The sequence below is a fragment of the Phalaenopsis equestris genome, unplaced genomic scaffold (assembly GCF_001263595.1).
Source record: "Phalaenopsis equestris unplaced genomic scaffold, ASM126359v1 Scaffold001283, whole genome shotgun sequence".
Lineage (NCBI taxonomy): Eukaryota > Viridiplantae > Streptophyta > Magnoliopsida > Asparagales > Orchidaceae > Phalaenopsis > Phalaenopsis equestris.
The window spans coordinates 78,906-86,451 of NW_018165722.1; the positions used below are offsets into that span (position 1 = coordinate 78,906).

Here is a 7,546-nt window from a genome sequence, read left to right on the forward strand (position 1 = left end):
CCATCACACTCATATAGGTATGTGATCGGATCGGGAAATGGATCTAACCACGTGAAATGGTCTCCTCAGAATACAGGGCACAACGGAACCATGGCTTTGAAAAAGGCTCGAAGCGTTGTTGCCGTGTTGCGTCACAAGGGCAAGATGAAAGGCGGGGGGCTCCAATTTCATTCAAAGTAACATAACAGAATTCGTTCATGCACAATCTTCTCGGGATCCTGAGTTTTTCGAGCAAAGGTCCCATCCTTCAATATCATGATTGGGTCAATTAGGCTAGATCATGATCGGGTCGACCAGGTCAGGCCCGATCATGAGTGAATAGAAAATAGAAAACGTACATTGCTGTTCCAGCGGAAATACTTGGAATCATTCTACCACTTTTACTAGGAGTAGCCTTTTTAGTGCTAGCTGAACGTAAAGTAATGGCTTTTGTGCAACGTTGAAAGGGTCCTGATGTAGTAGGATCGTTTGGATTTTTAGAACCTATAGCAGATGGTTTGAAATTGATTCTAAAAGAACCTTTTTCACAAAGTGAACCTATTTCACCAAGTAGTGCTAATTTCTCCCTTTTTAGAATGGCTCCAGTGGCTACATTTATGTTAAGTGTTTATGTTAAGTATGGTCACTCAGGTCGTTGTACCTTTTAATTATGGTATGGTATTATCAGATCCGAACATAGGGCTACTTTATTTGTTTATCATATCTTCACTATGTGTTTATGGAATTATTATAGCGGGTCAGTCTAGTAATTAGGGGGCGGTTGTTCGGTCGCCTATGATAGAAGGACGAATGGGTCAAAAATAGGTTTGTACCGCAGGTGTTGAACGATGTACTCTACACAAGGGTGGGCATACAGGGCTAGGGCTCATAAACCCTTTCATTCATAAAGAGGCCCCTAGTCGGTAACTTTTCCGGGCCGACGGGATTAAGAAGTGGAAGTCATAAAAAAGAGATTTCTTTTTCTATTTGCACCTCAGATCAAGAGGAAAGGTAGCTTGTAAAGCTGGCCTATATGTATATATAGGATGATGATGAAAAAAAAAATTGAAAAAAAAAATGTGAGTTCACCGGCTGTTCTTCTTTGTAAACGCTACTAAGGACCTGACGGTTCGCCTACTTGATGAATGAAAGAACCTGAGAATTTTCTTTTCAATTTCAAAAAAAGAAAAGGCGAAGCAAGCCCACTACAGTCACAGCCAGATGGGAGGCTCATGTTAGGCAAGTGGTTGTAATGAATTAAAAGGTCTGCTAGTTCCGCGAGCAGATGCTAGAAGAATTAAGTAGCGAACCGTCAGGTCCTTAGTAGCTTTTACAAAGTCTAGGACTTTATAACATTGGGTCGAGGACTTTATAACGTGCATGATAGAGACTTTAGCAGATAGCTAGGGAGAGTCGCCAATGACATATGTAGAGGAGTTTGAGGAGGAGGAGGAGGAGCGAGGGAGATGATGAGTAGTTTATTTTTATGTTTTGCTTAGTTGAAAGCACTATTTTTACATTTATTGTGGAATTTTTGGTTAAGTTTACTATTTTTATTTTAGACAATTTGTAACAGTATTTTCTTTTTCACTAATGATATTTTTTAAAGCTTTGATCTGTGATATGGTTGATTGTAATGTGGTATGTGATGTGTGTTAGAGTGGAGCCCGGTTAAAAAAAAAAATTTTGCTCTCCTGCTCCTGCCGCCGCTTGCTCCCGCAAGGGCGAAGCGAAGCCTTGCTTCGCCCGCTTTCCAAAATGTCACACCCCCAACTACTGTTTTCACGACAAAAAAACTCCCGCTCCAGCTCCCACTCTAGTTTTTGTGAATAGAAAAACCCCGCCTTCTGTTTTTTTGTTGAAGAAGAAAGAAAGAAATCACAGAGCTCTTTCCTTGGCTTTCTGATTTTGTCTTACAAAATCTTAAGAAGCAATCGTAGGTTTCACCTGCCCAATACACTTCTTCTTTGGCTGTGATTCTCGGTTTAGAGAGAGAGAGAGATGGTGAAGAGAGAGAGAGAGTGTGTGTGAGAGAGATTTTTCTTGTAATCGCCGACGCGATCTATGGGTGTAAATCCTCGAGTAATAAAATCCCCTGCAACTCCGTGGACATAGAAAATAAGTTGAACCACGTAAATCTGTGTGTTTGATGTGTTATTATTTTACAATTTTTTCTCTTTCTATTTTTTTTTCTTCGTCGTTGATCGTTCGAATTTATATATACCACAAAAACTGGTATCAAAGCCCCTTGGTTCAGATATGAGAAAAGACAATGGCAGGATATCAAGTGAGGGTTTCAAAGATTTAGAAATTCAATGGCATAGATTTTGGTTGCTGGAGAATGTAGATAGGGGTCTACCTCTATGAGAAGAAACTTCATCTTGAGTTATTGGGGAAAAGACCAAAAAGGATGGATGAGGTAGAATGGAATTTCTTGGTACGACAAGTTCTGTAGGTTATTCAATTGACCATGTCAAGATCCCTTTCCCACAACGTCGTCAAGGAAAGGACTACTGAAGATCTTATCGAAGCTCTATCAGGTATGTATGAAATGTCATCAACAAATAACAGGGTATATCTGATGGGAAAGTTATTTAATTTGAAAATGGCAGAAGGTATGTCTGTTATACAACACCCGAATGATTTTAAAACTATCACAAATCGATAATCATCTAAGGAAATTGAATTTAATGATGAGATACATGCACTAATCTTGTTGGCTTCATTGTCAAATAGTTAGAAAGCCATGAGGATGGTTGTAAATAATTCTGCAGATAAATCTAAAATGAAATATGATGATTTTTGTAATTTGATTTTGGCTGAGGGGTGCGCATGAAAGATTTTATTGACACTTCAGGTTTGATTTCAACATTAAATGTTGATTCCAAAAAAAGATCACAGGACGGGAACTCAAATAGAGGATGATCAAAATTAAAGCAAAGAGCAGGAATAAGTCAAGGTCTGGTAAACAAGTAACTTGCTGAAGTTATGGAAAAACTGGCCACATAAAGAGGAACTGCAGAAATCCTAAGAAGATGGAGAATGCAATGCAAATGTGGCAACTGAAGAAGCACAAGATGCACTATTGCTGGTAGTTCATAGTTCTGTTGATGACTGTATATTAGATTCAGGGGCTTCTTTCCATATAAATTTTCATTGGGATTTGAAGTAGAATTATGTTGCAGGTGACTTTGGGAAAGTATATATGGCAGATGGAGAAGCTTTGAATATGGTAAGAATTGGAGACATTGATATTGCACTACCAAACAAGAGCAAGTGGACTCTGCAAAAGATCAAATACATTCCTGAACTGAAGAAGAACCTCATTTCTATTAGGTATCTTGATGAGTGTGGACATTCAGTAGTGTTCTCAGATAACACATGGAAGGTTACTAAAGGAGATTTGGTACGGCTCTTGGTAAGAAAACATGTATGTTGTATATGACTGCTGGTTTAATTAATAGTGTTGATACTACTATTGCAGAGAGCACAGCAGAGTTGTAGCATTGCAGACTTGGCCACATGAGTCAGAGGGGTATGAAAGAACATTAGTCTAGAGGCAAGTTACCAGAACTGAAGTCAGCTGATCTCAGCAAGTGTGAGAGTTGCATTATGGAGAAACAGAGGAAGGTCAATTTCTTGAAAAGTGGTAGGACGCCAAAGGCAGTAAAGCTGGATCTTGTACACACAGATGTGTGGGGACCTTCTCCAGTGGCAACTCTTAGAGGCTCTAGTTACTATGTCACATTCATTGATGATCATAGCAGAAAGGTATGGGTTTATTTCTTAAAAAATAAAACTGATGTATTCAGTGTGTTTAAGACTTGGAAGGGCCATGGTTGAGATAGAGACATGCTTAAAGCTGAAATGTTTGATGTCTGATAATGGTGTTAAGTACATTAATGGTGGGTTCAAGGAGCATTGTATAGCTCAGGACATCAGAATGGAAAAAACCATTCCAGGGACACGATAGCAAAATGGTGTTACAGAGCGCATGAATAGGATTATTAATGAGCGGGCTATAAGCATGAGATTGCATGCAGGACTACCACTTACCTTCTGGGCAGAAGCGGTCAACACTGTAGTTTATTTGATCAACAAGGTGTCATCTGTTCCATTAAACTGTGAATTACCTGAGGAGGTCTGGAGTGGGAAAGAGGTCAAATTTTCTCACCTTAAAACTTTTGGTTATCTTTCATATATTCTCATTAATCCTAATGCTCAAAGTAAACTTGAGGCTAAGTCAAAGAAGTGTTATTTCATTGGCTATGAAGATGTGGAATTAGGATATCGTTTCTAGAATGATTAGGATCAGAAGATCATAAGGAACAAGAACATGATTTTCAATGAAAAGATTAAGTAGAAAGATATGGTCAGTATATTTTCTGAAATAGCACTGCAGGAATCTGAGTTGGTAAGGTTTAATGATTTACCATATGTCACAGTGCAGGGCAGAGATGTAGGTGATGAGGAGAGTGGGTCTGAGGCATCCACTCCTATTGTTCCACAACCAATTTTAGAACAGTCCATCCCTACAACTACAGTTCATATGTCAGAAAGGACTAGACGTTCTCCAGAATGTTACTCTCCAACTTTGAACTGCATTCTGTTGACAGATGGTAGAGAACCTCAGAGTTATGAAGAAATCTCATAAGATGAAAATTTTTGCAAGTGGGAGCTTACCATGAAGGAGGAGATGGATTTTCTGCTAGAGAATCAAACTTGGGAGTTAGCAGATCTTTCACCTTGGAAGAAGGCATTACACAACAAGTGAGTGCACCAAGTGAAGGCTTAGCATAATAGTAGTAAGTGGTACAAGGCTAAACTTGTTGTAAAAGGCTTTCAGCAAAAGCGTGGTATTAATTATTTCCGAGATTTTCTCTCCAGTGGTGAAGCTCACAAAAATCAAAATGGTACTGTCTATGGTGGCTATGGAAGATCTCTTCCTTGTGCAGTTAAATGTGAAACAGTCTTTCTTCATGGAGACCTTGAAGAAGACATCTACATGCACCAACATGAAGAATTCGTGGTACAGAGAAAGGAAGATTTAGTTTGCAGACTGAAAAAGAGCTTGTATGGAATGAAGCAAGCTCCTAGACAGTGGTACAAGAAATTTGAAATTTCATGCACAGTGTAGAGTGAAGCAGATGTCAAGAAGATCACTACTGCTATGTCGGGCATTTTGACAATTCTTACATTATTATATTGTTATATGTGTATGACATGTTTATTGCAGGGGCTAGTATTAATGAGATTAATAATTTAAATGAGCAGATGTCAGAGCACTTTGCAATGAAGGATTTTGGAGCTGTAAAATAGATCCTTGGCATGAGAATTTCCAGAGATATAGCCAGAGGCATGTTGAGACTCTCTCTCAGGCTGAGTATGTTAAAAAGGTATTTAGCAAGTTTAATATGGATAAGGTCAAACCAGTTGGCACACCCTTGGGCAGTCACTACAAACTCGGCAAGAATTAGTCACCCAAGTCAGAGCAGAAATGAGACCACATGAGTAAGGTTCCTTACGCTTCAGCTATTGGTTCACTTATGTATATTATGGTTTGCACCAGACCAAATATTGCCCATGTTGTGAGAGTTATTAGCAGATACATGAGTAATCCTGGGCAGGAACATTGGGAAGCTTTGAAGTGGATCTTGAGGTACTTAAGAGACTCTTTAGAAACTTTCTTGGGTTTCTCAGGAAAGAGTTCAGAGGTACATGGTTATGTTGATGTTGATCTAGCTAGAGACATTGATATCAGAAGAAGTACTACGGGTTATATTTATACTCATTTATACTCTTGGTGGCACAGTTATATTTATACTCTTGGTGGCACAGCAGTGTCATGGGGCTCTAATTTGTAGAAGACAATTTCATTTTCTACCACAGAAATTGAGGATATAGCACTGCCAGAGGTTACAAAGGAGATGATTTGGCTACAGGGCTTCTTGGAAGAATTGGGCAAGGTGAATCAGAAGGGCATTCTCTACAGTGATAGTTAGAGCGTCATATTCCTTGCCAGGAATCCGACATTTCAGTCCAAGACCAAGCATATTCAGATAATGTATCACTTCATACTGTCATTATTGGATGACAGACAGTTGTTGCTTGAGAAGATTTGTGGAAGCAAGAACCTTACTGATATGTTGACTATTGGTGTTACACTTGATAAAGTGAAGTTGTGTGTAGCTTCAGTTGGTCTTCTAGCTTGAAGACAGAAGTCTTGAGTTGCAGAGGTGGAGGATATTAGTTTGAGGAAGAAGTCATTGCAGCTTGTGTACCTGTCTCCAAGTGTGAGGCTCGATAGTGTGGAGCCCGATTTTAAAAAAAAATTTTGCTCGCTTACTCCTGCCTTCGTTTGCTCTTGCGGGTGCGAAAAGAAGCTTTGCTTCGCTCGTTTCGTGATACACCGCACCCTCGCCTACTGTTTTTGCGACACAAAAACTCCTGCTCCTATTTTTGCGATAGAAAAACCCCGCCTCCTGTTTTTCGCTTAAGAAGAAAGGAAGGAATCGCAGAGCTCTTTGCTTGGTTTTCGGATTTTGGCTTATGGAATCTTAAGAAGCAATCGCAGGTTTTACCTCCCCAATACACTTCTTCTTTGGTTGTGATTCTTGGTTTAGAGAGAGAGAAGGTGCAGAGAGAGAGAGATATTTCTTATAATCGCCAAGGCGATCAACGGGTGTAAATCCTCGAGCAAAAATTGTTTGTAACTCCGTGGACGTAGGCAATTTGTCGAACCACGTAAATCTGTGTTTCGTTGTGTTGCTGTTTTGCAAATTTTTCTCGTTCTATTTTTTTGCTTCGTCGTCGATCGTTCTATTTTATATATACCACAATGACCGACTTTTTGTAAATCGACAAATACATGAATTTGATGGCGCTACTAGAAGATTTAATTTTCAGCAACGACGTCCAAAGACTTGATCACGACTTTACAGATGTGTCTAATTTGATTAAGATGTATAAATATAATATTCAATAATGTTAAAGTCGAATTTGTCAACGCAAGTATACGTATCGTTCAAGTAATATAGGGCTCTAATGGAGTCCTATATATCGATCCCACAGGGAGTAGTTAAGAATTACGAACTAAGACCTTAGAAAAGCAAGACTTTAATCACAACAACGACATTTAATTTGCTTATCTGTCACTAATAGGCAATTGAAATAAATAGATAATTTTAATAATTAATAAATAATTAATGATATATTAGGGTTTAATTGTGATATTCACAATATAAAGCATCCATCTCCTTGTCAAGAAATTATAGTGAATGGATAAAATGAATTAGTTTAATTTATATTGTGTCAAATAGGAGCATACATATTCTTTACCCTTTGGTCCAGGCATAAAGAACATTGACTAATTCTATGCTTGCTATGCTTGTTTACTGAATCTGCGGCTAGGCTGGGAGGATACCGGCTTTCACTTCAGAGCTCCCACGTTCCCCTCGCCTGAGGGCTAACATCCAAACATCAGCACCCAAACGATAGGACCGAATTGGGGATTTTAGTCTGTCACTCTAAAATCTCCAATTCTACGCCCGATAATAATATTTCTCTA

At 38.9% G+C, this 7,546-nt stretch overlaps 1 pseudogene; it reads left to right on the forward strand.

Moving 5' to 3' along the window:
* Nucleotides 1–5,486: 5,486 nt before the first annotated feature.
* LOC110033775 overlaps nucleotides 5,487–7,546 on the forward strand; it is a 15,433-nt pseudogene continuing 13,373 nt past the window's right edge.